The 12371-nt window shown below is 41.2% G+C and overlaps 1 protein-coding gene across 5 annotated transcripts in view; it reads left to right on the forward strand.

The window, feature by feature from the left end:
* The first annotated feature begins 535 nt into the window (after nucleotides 1–535).
* The window catches only part of LOC135584024 (AP2-like ethylene-responsive transcription factor PLT2), a 14198-nt gene continuing 2362 nt past the window's right edge, over nucleotides 536–12371 (forward strand). For 2 of the 5 annotated variants that reach the window (XM_065159728.1, XM_065159729.1), the window contains exon 1: nucleotides 12256–12371. This exon is cut by the window's right edge and continues 1190 nt beyond it. The gene's annotated coding sequence lies outside the window, so the exon portion shown is untranslated. Of the gene's footprint in view, nucleotides 892–1093; nucleotides 1932–2180; nucleotides 2264–12255 lie in introns of those variants that run through there. The other 3 variants (XM_065159732.1, XM_065159731.1, XM_065159730.1) reach the window with 3 other exon arrangements.

A 12371-nucleotide genomic window follows, 5' to 3' on the forward strand; every position in this document is an offset into this window, starting at 1 on the left:
TGGAAGTGGTATACGAAAGGTGTAAAATTAAAAGAAAAAGAATGATTATTAGAGATGAGAGTTTACATGTTTCATTTTTCCCTTAAAGATAATTTTATTATGCAAAAAAAAAAAAAGAAACACTCTATATTACCAGTAATACGCAGCAGTTGTGACTGCCTGACATCACTTCTCAGGTACTTAATCAACGGTCGGATCCCCTCCTACGCGCTTCGCATCCGTGGTGGGGGCTTCTCGGACATCGCGCCACGCGCCTCGAGGCCTTCCGCCTTAGGAATCATCGGAACGGATGAAGAATCCAACCAAATCATAATATTTATTACTGTAATATATTTAGAGGATTTTACACGTATATCCTTTCATAGCATTTTTTGGCTCTTCTAAATTATAGTATTACGCATATGTCCCTCTAAATGTTATTTTTAAGAAAAATAAAGCTTTAAATATATTTAATGTTCTTTATTATTTTCACCAAATATTATTTTCGAGCTTGGTTGGGCACAATACACGCTACACTTCAATTCGAGGAGTAAGTAGAAACTCATAGCTTTTATTAGAAACCGTGCGACGTATATTTGTAATGTGCCATACGAACACTTCACGGAGGAGGATCGCCATCGATTCCGATACCCCCAATTGGTTTTCGCCTACTTCTTGTCTTTGGTTCGATCTAATGTGATCTTCTCCGACTTGAGGAAATTAAATCCTCTCCCATCTCCGTCTCCGAGACCCTGTGCTGCTGGATCAAACACGAAACCTTGATGTTCGATTTGGTCTGCTACGCTCCCAAATTACTCGTTCCGACCCCCGTCCGTCGCTTCGTTTCGGATTTCCTTTTTCTTTCCCCTTTTGTGAATTCTTCTCGATTTTGAGCGCTGCAAGAGTTTTAAGGTACGAAAGGCATTAACTTTATGTGATCTTGGTCCACTTCTTCAATCGTGCTGGTCTTCCAGTGCTTCTTTTCCTGGGAATTTTGCTGTTTAGGTTCTTCGTAATCGTGAAGCTCATTCGCTGCTCGATATGCTTTCTTTACTCGTCGTTTTTTGGATGATTACTACGTGTTTTTCTAGTGTGGTTCTTGTTTTTTCTCTAGGCATATATCTAAATAGAAGAAGGCTATTGGACTAATGGGGGAGTCGGATGGAAGGGACTCGAAGAGAACTGTCGAGCTCTTTGGTTGTGCGATTACCACAGCTTCTAAGCCGAAATCGGACAATTCAGTGCTTCCCTCTTGGTCGATTACTCAGAATGACTCCATTGAAGAGGAAAAAGTTGATTCCCTGAATCCCAATTCACTATTATTCGATAATTATATGAAGAAAGAAGATTCTTTGGACGTGACCAACTACGAAGAGGGTCCTTTCGTTCAAACCATTTCGACAGAAGGCAGCTCTCTAGACGGCAATGTTTCAACAAAAGATGGCTCTTTGAAAGGCAAAAGTTCTTGTGGTTTTTTTCTTTCCAATTTCTGCAACGAGAAGAATTTGGACAATGGTGATGATAGCGCTGATGTGGATAAAGTTGATACCTACAAATCAAATTTGATATTGTGTAGCTCTACTGCAAGAAGAGATTTTCCTTCAGAGCACAGAACCAAAGAAATTAATATAGATTGTTTCAGGATTTTGAAGAAAGAAATTTCCTTCGGTGTCACAAGGGGTTCTACTGCTACCAATTCTGACAAGACCTATGAAAGGAAGGTTGATCATGGCATGAGTGCGGAGGATAATGCTGATTCCTTACCATCATGTATTGCTTCCGTGGAGAAGATTGAATCCTCAGAGGCCACCACTGTTGAAGTTTGTCTGGATGATGCTACCAATTACAAGCAACAAGACATGTTTGGAAAACAAGGATTGCACTGAACCTGCCAATTCCACTTTCAGAAAAGTGGCCATTCCTCGATCGTCAATATATCATGGAGTCACTAGGTGAGCTAAAGATAGTCTTTTCTAGGTTTTATGATAATGAGTTATTAGTCAGAAAAGGGAATATGTTGGGATTTAGTTATTTGAATTATCTTTTCATCCAGTGTGTTTTTTTTGGGTCTGATGATCACTTGACTTGCGATAATAGATGATGGCAGCAATATAATTTTTTTAGTGTTTATGGAGTACAACACTTTCTGTTTGTGTAATGGATATTATTCGTAAAATGTATAACATTAAAAGACATTTCAGGCACAGATGGAGTGGGAAATATGAAGCTCATTTGTGGGATAACACTTGTAGATTAGAAGGTCGGAGGTGTAAAGGAAAACAAGGTAGATGTCAATTTTTCATTTGTCTTCTAATAGAGGCGCTTTTTTGTTTCTGTTTACTAATATTTCTGATTTCATTAACCTCGTCTATCTAAATGTCATGAAATATATAGTTCAGTGAAAGGCAAAGAACATCCAAGTCACAGAACTGCAGAAGTGCCTAGTCCTTTGTGAAATTTCAAGCACTCATCTTGCATGCTGTGCTTTTATATGATCTTTTCCACTCATGTTTCTGGATTTTAATTTTTGATTTATCTTTTCACGAAAAGGCTATGTCTGAAACACATGTGAGGGTGGCATGTTATTGGTTGTGTGCTGACTAGACTTTGCGCTGTCAGATGATGATCCAAGAAATACCTGATTTAGGGTGATCGAGTTGGAACAAAAGGTAACCCTTTTTTTGGGAATATCCTAAAGACCTGAATCTTATCATATGTAAATATACATGGAGTCCAAGTTTCAATTTCTTGGGTTTTAAGACCAGTCTCCCTGAGCTTATCACTATTTGAACCTTCACTGTATCATCATCTTATATAAACATCCTCATATATTCAAATTTTGCATTGTGTGGATCTTAAGGCTGGTGGAATATGCTTTTGCAACACATCACATGTGTAATCGTCTATGGTAAACACAATAAAGTCATTAATGCAGTTTATTTTTCCCAAACTTTTCTCAAAATCATAATATGATCATCTTAGATGAATTAATGGATAATTTTGAGGATCCAATATCAAGCCTTGATGGACGTGTAGTGTTGCTAGAAAAGATAGAAAAGGAAACATTTACATTCTTAAATAATTTTGTTATCCTATAATTGGTAAGAGTTAAAATTGTTTAAGGTGTCATGAATGTTAGGATCAAGAGCACTAAGAGGGGGGGGTGAATTAGTGCAGCGGAAATCTTATAATAATTTAAAAACAAAAAGCTGCGTTCGTTCAAAAACGATTATGATGCAAAAGCAAATTCTCAGTTTGTATCTAAGTGCAGTTTGCGTCTAAGCGCAGATTGCGTCTAAGCGCAGTTTTGCGTCTAAGCGCAGATTGCGTCTAAGCGCAGTTTTGCGTCTAAGCGCAGTTTTGCGTCTAAATGCAGATTTACGTCTAAACGCATATTTACGTCTAAACGCAGTTTTACGTCTAAACGCAGATTGCGTCTAAGCGCAGTTTTGCGTCTAAGCGCAGTTTTGCGTCTAAGCGCAGTTTTGCGTCTAAATGCAGATTTACGTCTAAACGCAGATTTACGTCTAAACGCAGTTTTACGTCTAAACGTAGTTTTACGTCTAAACGCAGATTTACGTCTAAACGCAGTTTTACGTCTAAACGCAGTTTTACGTCTAAACGCAGATTTACGTCTAAACGCAGTTTTACGTCTAAACGCAGTTTTACGTCTAGACGCAGATTTACGTCTAAACTTTGAAACTCGTTTGTATATTCGCAGAAGGCAGTATGCAGTTGAAATCAAGACGTAAACGTAAACTGAAATCTGATGATTGAGCGAAGAAAGCCGATTTACGTCCGAATGCAGTTTTACGTCTAAATGTTGAAACTCGTTCGTAAAATCGTAGAGGACAGATTGCAGTTATTAATAGGATTAAAATGTAAGCGTAAACTGCAAGGAAGCTCGTTCGTAAAAGCGCGGAAAACAGTTCTGCAGAATCAAACGTAAACGTAAACTGTAATGTACGAAAATACAAGTTTACGTCTGAATGCAGATTTGGAAGAACAGCACTTAGAACTTGTTCGTGAAAGCGCAGAGAGCAGTAGTGATGAGGGAGGTTTGCAGTAATGATAGAGTGCTCGAAATTAAACGCAAACCAGAGATTTAGAGTGGTTCGGTCAGCCTTGACCTACTCCACTTTTGGCTTCCTCCACCGATGAGGTTGCCGACGTCAACTAGCTGCCTTCCTTCAATGGGCGAAGGCCAAACTTCCCTCTTACAGTTTCTCTCCTTTTGACAGGCTTAGGAGACAACCTTTACAGACCTTTCTCTCCTCACTTTACAGTTGAAAACTTGAAGAACAGAAGGAGGAGACTCAAGGATTTACAACACTTTTGAGCTCTTTAGAATCACAGAAAAGATCACAATTTCGGTATAGGTCTGTATCTTTTCAGTGCTGAATGGGTGGGGTATTTATAGGCCCCAACCCAATTCAAAATTCGAGCTCAAAACGATCAAATCGATCTAATCCCAGAATTTCTGGGATCAGGCGGTTGCACCTCTCAACTGGAGAGGTGGCACCGCCTGGCAGAGCTCGAAGACTGAGCTCTGCCGATTGCTTCTTCTCTGCCAGAGCTCGAAGACTGAGCTCGATGGTTGCATCACCTGGCAGAGCTCGAAGACTGAGCTTGGTGGTTGCATCACCTGGCAGAGCTCGAAATCTGAGCTTGGTGGTTGCATCACTTGGCAGAGCTCCAAACTGAGCTCAAGCTGATGCACCATTCTGCCATAGCTCGAAGACTGAGCTTGGTGAATTCATCACCTGGCAAAGCTCGAGACTGAGCTCAGGCTGATGCACCACTCTGCCAAAGCTCGAAGACTGAGCTTGGTGGTTGCATCGCCTGGCAGAGCTCGGAACTTGAGCTCTGGCGGTGCAACCTCTTGGCTGGGGCGGTTGCACCTCCCAGCCGTGCAGCCCTGGCGGTTGCACCTCCTGGCTGGGGCGGTTGCACCTCCCAGCCCCACAGCCCAAGCGGTTGCACCTCCTGGCTGGGGCGGTTGCACCTCTCAACCCCACAGCCCAGGCGGTTGCACCTCCTGGCTGGGGCGGTTGCACCTCTCAACCCCACAGCCCAGGCGGTTGCACCTCCTGGCTGGGGCGGTTGCACCTCCTGGTGCAATCAGGGTCCGAATGGTTCACTCCATTCGACCCACTTTGAATCTTTTCAGGGGCCCAATTGCCCCAAGATTAAGCTAATGGGATCACCTCCCATTTTCATGCTTAATCATCGTGCTAACTACGATTATCTCTAAGACAACTCCTGCAGCTTGCTCCGATGCGTCAATCGCTTCTTCCGGCGAGTTTCCGGCCAACTTCCGTCGATCAACCGATAACCCTCGGTGATCCTCCTGCGGACATCCGGCATACTCCTGGACTTTGCGACGATCCACTTGGCGAGTTCCGACGAGCTTCGCTTGGCAAGCTTCTGGACTTCTCGGATCTGTTCTCTCTGAACCTCCGACGACCGTCCGAACTTCCGTCGAACTCTCGAACTCCCAACGTGATCATGATCTTGACTCCGGCGCAACTCCTGCTGCTTGTCTTAATCTCATCGTAGTTAATCCTGCACACTTATCTCAACACATAGATTAGATAACAAATGACAATTGACTTCATCATCAAAATCCGAGATTCAACAATCTCCCCCTTTTTGATGATGACAATCAATTGATAAAGGAGTTATCCTTAACTCCCCCTATCTATATGCCATAGTTGAGATAAGTCAACCTTGAATTCAAGACCTAAGAATTCAAGTGACGCATTGATAAGTTAGATCAGTTAAACTTTATCAATGCTCCCATCATGATGCCTATCATGATGTATCTCTTCAAGAATTATGTCAAGGCATGACATACATCAATAAGTTTGTATGATAGTGTTTGTAACCATTCATCATGTAATCATATAAAGCAACGAAGGACTTCTTACATGATGCTTACATTTGAGATTTTCTAGCAAGTTTGCATTTTCTTCACAATATCAAATCAAGATATGATGCAAACTATAGTACATGTTCACATATCTCTTGGTGATGCAAGGATGGCATAACATTGTTTATAGCATCACTCAAGTATTTGTAACTATGACATAGATATGATTATGGCAGTTCAGCTATGACATAGTGTTTATCAATTCATATTTTTCTCCCCCTTTGTCATCAACAAAAAGCATGATCAAGCATATAAAGGAAGTCATGACACATATATCACTTTATTGTTTTTGCTTGACCGAGAAAAGTCATTTTCCAACGAGTTTTCATAAGAGTGTACGGGAACATCCCATTTTTAGCATACAACCCGAAAAATGAACTTCTTACATGCATTTGGTTAAGAATATTTGTCACATGATTTGCAACATGTTATTTGATCAAGCGTTTGTCAAGGCATGTAATAGTAATAACTCAAGTATTTGTCACATAATTTGCAACATGTTATTTGATCAAGCGTTGTCAAGGCATGTAATAGTAATAGCATTCGAATAATTTTGATGTAGTAACACAATTATTTCAAGTGCAGCATTACATCATATTGCATAGCAGGATTTTTATTTTAGCAAGTGTAGCATTGCATCACATGGTAAGATATCAGCTTGTATGATGCAAATTTTTGTTTGATACATGGCATGATAGCAATCATATTAGCAATAGCTACCATATCAATGTCATACTGCTGACTTATCAACTTACATTGGTATGTTGCTTCATATTTTCAAGGCATAGGTTTTTAAACCTTTTTAGTTTCAGTGCAAAAACCGAGATAAACAACAAGAGATGTTTGCAAATATGCTTACACAGACAAAGATAACCATATCAGGGTAACATATGTACAGCATATCAGGTAACCATAAAGACAAGGTCCTTCATGAATAACATAAGGAGTTTACAACATGTCATATCAAAAACATCAGATGTTTATACAAGCTTATTCATGAGGTGGAAGATTAAAGTGCCTAAATAAAGAGTCAAATTGTCGATGGATTTGTTGTAGCTCGGTTAGGATTTGATCTTGTCGAAGTTCAAGCCGTTCTTGTCGTTGCTCAAATCGGTCCATCCGAATCCCGATATCTTCGATGGATGATGTGTGAGTTTGCTCAACCGGATGTGTTTCCTCAAAGGGACAGATTGGAGGAGAGTGGGTACTCATAAAGACTGGGGTTTCCGGCTCTGGTTCAGGTTCAGGTTCAGGGGGATTAGTTCTTCTAGGCATTCTTACCCAGTTACCGTTTCTATAGTGACATCTCAGTCGGTGAAGTAGATTTTTGTTTATTATGCTGTATCTATCTGATTTCATTACTTCTTCTTCTAGTGGTATTTGAATGTCGTAAGCTTTCATTATTCTAGTAATAATTCCACCATATGGGAGCATCATATCTTTTGTAGATAATTCCAACATGTTTTGTTGGATCAGATAGCCAAGACAAATGTCACGTTCTTTCATAATTAGGTACATAATTCCTAATTCCAATTGACTCACTTCATCATGATGATATTGCTTAGGAAGAATTATACTAGTCATGATATGATGAAGTATCTTAGTGTTAAAAGGCATTAGATGTTCACAACTTTTAGAAATAGATTCTATGTTAGGATTGGCAAGGATTGTTCCTAAGGCGTCAACGTAAGATGTTCCAATAGTATTTTCATCCCATGATCCTTTGAAGTAAAGTCCTATGCTTTTCATGGGGATACCTATTATATCACAAATGAATCTATCAGTGATTGAAATGTGTTGTCCTAAGAGATAGGTTGATATTCTTTCTTCATCATCTTTTTGCATGTTGTTGTAAAACAATCGAACTAGTCTAGGATAAATGGGTTCGTTGATCTGCAAAATGGGAAGTAGATTTAGGTTTGCAAACCAATGTATAGTCTCTACATCTCTTAGTTCATTCAGATCTACATATTTTCCCTTATTGATGCTTCTTAGTTCGAAGGAGAGAAATTTTTCAGCATGGTTTTTGGAATCAAAAAGAGTGAGATCAAACTCTTCTACTACTCTCCTCTTTCCCTTGTCCCTTGAGGATCTTCTAGATCCCATTACTACTGCTTTGTGAAATCTTCAAGAGAAGGAAGGATTCTTGATGGGAGGTATTTGGAAGGCTTAGAGGAGTGAAGTGGGAATGGAGGAGTCTTGGAAGAGTAGAGGAGGGAATGGGGGTGAGTTGGGGTCGGTTCCTTAGCCGGCCCTAGCGTGATTTTAAGGGGGCAGAGCTGCTGGCGGTTGCACCTCTGGCTGGAGCGGTGCAACCTCTGGCAACCCGTGAAGGCTGGAGGTGCAACCGCCAGCTGGAGAGGTGCCACCGCCTGCAGCAGGTGAGCATTTTAGGATGTTTTGATTTAGGGAGCCTTTGCCTTGAGGAGAGTTTCAGAGCAATTGATGTTTGTTACATGATTTAGTATGAATTTTCATTTAAGGAAGAAGCTCTTTGTAAGATAGATCTTTTAAGGTGTATACGAATGTTTGTTTGGTGTCCCTTTTATGACATGTTTAGTTTCTACAAGAATTGATTCGTAGATGAACAGGTTTTGAAAATCAGGGGTATGTGAATTTGGATATCATATGTTTCTAATTGTATCGTATTTGTGATTTCATAGCTTCCACTTGTTACTTAAGCGTTGCGAGTTCCCTTTTGATTTTATGACCATTGAGAGTCAAGGAGCAGAATATTATTTCTTGCTCCGGCCTAGACTTTTAATGTTTTTATAGGAACGGATGATCTTTAGGAACCCATTTGCTTTTGGGTGCCTCATAAACAGATCTATATTTTCTATCATGTTGCATAGAGTTTATCATGGTTCCTTTAGGAACCCAAATTAATTTGTTTGGACTTATTTTCTTGAATGGACAACAATGTGTCTTGTGTCCAGATTTGCAACAAAAGTTGCACTTGGTTTGGTGTTGAACGTGTAAGATGGGGCCTTTTACAAAGGTAGTTGGATTTCGGTGAGGACTCCTCACAAATCCAATCCCACTTCTTTTGGGAGCATGACCCTTGTTTGTAAGGATCATGTTTAATGACTTGCTACCAACCTCGAATTTCTTCAAGGTGTCCTTAAGCAGCAAGTTTTCTTTTTGTATAGTTTCTAAATCATGACATTTGATACATGAGTTTAAACTATCATGATGTTTGACTTTTAACTTATCAAACTCACAAGTAAGATTATCATGTACCCTTTTTAGCAACTTATATTTTCTATTTATAACTTTGCATTCATCAAATAAATCATGGAAGGCATTTAATAATTCATCGAAAGATAAATCAGTATCTAATAAATCTGTTACCTCCCCTTCGATGGCCATAAAGGCGTAATGAGCAACTTGCTCGGTGTTGGATTCTTCTTCCTCGGATGCGCTCGAATCATCCCATGTTGCTTGGAGCGCCTTCTTCTTTGTTGTTCTTTTCTTGACTTGGGGACAATCACTTTTGTAATGTCCCGGCTTTTTACATTCATAGCAGATCACTTGGTCCTTCTTAGGTTCAAGTTTATTTTTCATATCGTTTTTAAACTTGTTTCTTTTGAAGAATTTTTTAAACTTTCTTGTCAACAGTGCCAAGTCATCGTCACAATCCTCATCACTTGAGTTTTCTCTCAAGTGGCATTCAGAAGTTTTAAGTGCCATATCCTTCCTGTTCTTTGGAAGGATGTCTTCTTGCTCTTCATGAGCTTTGCAGGTCATTTCGTAGGTCATTAATGACCCGATTAGTTCTTCAAGAGGGAAATTTTGCAGATCTTTTGCCTCTTGAATGACGGTGACTTTAGGATCCCAACTCTTAGGAAGGGATCTTAGTATCTTATTAACAAGCTCAAAATCCGAAAATCTCTTTCCGAGACCTTTTAAACCGTTGACGACATCCGTGAAACGGGTAAACATGTCGCCAATGGTTTCACTCGGTTTCATTCGAAAAAGTTCAAAAGAATGCAGCAACAGATTGATTTTTGACTCTTTCACTCTACTTGTGCCCTCGTGGGTCACTTCAAGTGTGTGCCAAATATCAAAAGCAGTTTCGCAAGTTGAAACACGATTAAATTCGTTTTTATCTAGTGCGCAAAATAAGGCATTCATAGCCTTTGCATTAAGAGCGAAAGCCTTCTTTTCCAAATCGTTCCAATCGATCATTGGAAGAGAAGATTTTGAAAATCCATTTTCAACAAGATTCCATAGTTCAAAATCCATAGAAATAAGAAAGATCCTCATTCGGGTCTTCCAGTAAGTGTAGTCCGTTCCACTGAACATGGGTGGACGTGTAATCGAATGCCCCTCTTGGTTTCCGGCGTATGCCATCTCTCTTGGGTTTTAATCCTTTAGAGAGTTAACCGAGCTCTGATACCAATTGTTAGGATCAAGAGCACTAAGAGGGGGGGGTGAATTAGTGCAGCGGAAATCTTATAATAATTTAAAAACAAAAAGCTGCGTTCGTTCAAAAACGATTATGATGCAAAAGCAAATTCTCAGTTTGTATCTAAGTGCAGTTTGCGTCTAAGCGCAGATTGCGTCTAAGCGCAGTTTTGCGTCTAAGCGCAGATTGCGTCTAAGCGCAGTTTTGCGTCTAAGCGTAGTTTTGCGTCTAAATGCAGATTTACGTCTAAACGCAGATTTACGTCTAAACGCAGTTTTACGTCTAAACGCAGATTGCGTCTAAGCGCAGTTTTGCGTCTAAGCGCAGTTTTGCGTCTAAGCGCAGTTTTGCGTCTAAATGCAGATTTACGTCTAAACGCAGATTTACGTCTAAACGCAGTTTTACGTCTAAACGTAGTTTTACGTCTAAACGCAGATTTACGTCTAAACGCAGTTTTACGTCTAAACGCAGATTTACGTCTAAACGCAGTTTTACGTCTAAACGCAGTTTTACGTCTAGACGCAGATTTACGTCTAAACTTTGAAACTCGTTTGTATATTCGCAGAAGGCAGTATGCAGTTGAAATCAAGACGTAAACGTAAACTGAAATCTGATGATTGAGCGAAGAAAGCCGATTTACGTCCGAATGCAGTTTTACGTCTAAATGTTGAAACTCGTTCGTAAAATCGTAGAGGACAGATTGCAGTTATTAATAGGATTAAAATGTAAGCGTAAACTGCAAGGAAGCTCGTTCGTAAAAGCGCGGAAAACAGTTCTGCAGAATCAAACGTAAACGTAAACTGTAATGTACGAAAATACAAGTTTACGTCTGAATGCAGATTTGGAAGAACAGCACTTAGAACTTGTTCGTGAAAGCGCAGAGAGCAGTAGTGATGAGGGAGGTTTGCAGTAATGATAGAGTGCTCGAAATTAAACGCAAACCAGAGATTTAGAGTGGTTCGGTCAGCCTTGACCTACTCCACTTTTGGCTTCCTCCACCGATGAGGTTGCCGACGTCAACTAGCTGCCTTCCTTCAATGGGCGAAGGCCAAACTTCCCTCTTACAGTTTCTCTCCTTTTGACAGGCTTAGGAGACAACCTTTACAGACCTTTCTCTCCTCACTTTACAGTTGAAAACTTGAAGAACAGAAGGAGGAGACTCAAGGATTTACAACACTTTTGAGCTCTTTAGAATCACAGAAAAGATCACAATTTCGGTATAGGTCTGTATCTTTTCAGTGCTGAATGGGTGGGGTATTTATAGGCCCCAACCCAATTCAAAATTCGAGCTCAAAACGATCAAATCGATCTAATCCCAGAATTTCTGGGATCAGGCGGTTGCACCTCTCAACTGGAGAGGTGGCACCGCCTGGCAGAGCTCGAAGACTGAGCTCTGCCGATTGCTTCTTCTCTGCCAGAGCTCGAAGATTGAGCTCGATGGTTGCATCACCTGGCAGAGCTCGAAGACTGAGCTTGGTGGTTGCATCACCTGGCAGAGCTCGAAATCTGAGCTTGGTGGTTGCATCACTTGGCAGAGCTCCAAACTGAGCTCAAGCTGATGCACCATTCTGCCATAGCTCGAAGACTGAGCTTGGTGAATTCATCACCTGGCAAAGCTCGAGACTGAGCTCAGGCTGATGCACCACTCTGCCAAAGCTCGAAGACTGAGCTTGGTGGTTGCATCGCCTGGCAGAGCTCGGAACTTGAGCTCTGGCGGTGCAACCTCTTGGCTAGGGCGGTTGCACCTCCCAGCCGTGCAGCCCTGGCGGTTGCACCTCCTGGCTGGGGCGGTTGCACCTCCCAGCCCCACAGCCCAGGCGGTTGCACCTCCTGGCTGGGGCGGTTGCACCTCTCAACCCCACAGCCCAGGCGGTTGCACCTCCTGGCTGGGGCGGTTGCACCTCTCAACCCCACAGCCCAGGCGGTTGCACCTCCTGGCTGGGGCGGTTGCACCTCTTGGTGCAATCAGGGTCCGAATGGTTCACTCCATTCGACCCACTTTGAATCTTTTCAGGGGCCCAATTGCCCCAAGATTAAGCTAATGGGATCACC

This window comes from Musa acuminata, chromosome BXJ3-7 (assembly GCF_036884655.1).
Source record: "Musa acuminata AAA Group cultivar baxijiao chromosome BXJ3-7, Cavendish_Baxijiao_AAA, whole genome shotgun sequence".
Taxonomy (NCBI): domain Eukaryota; kingdom Viridiplantae; phylum Streptophyta; class Magnoliopsida; order Zingiberales; family Musaceae; genus Musa; species Musa acuminata.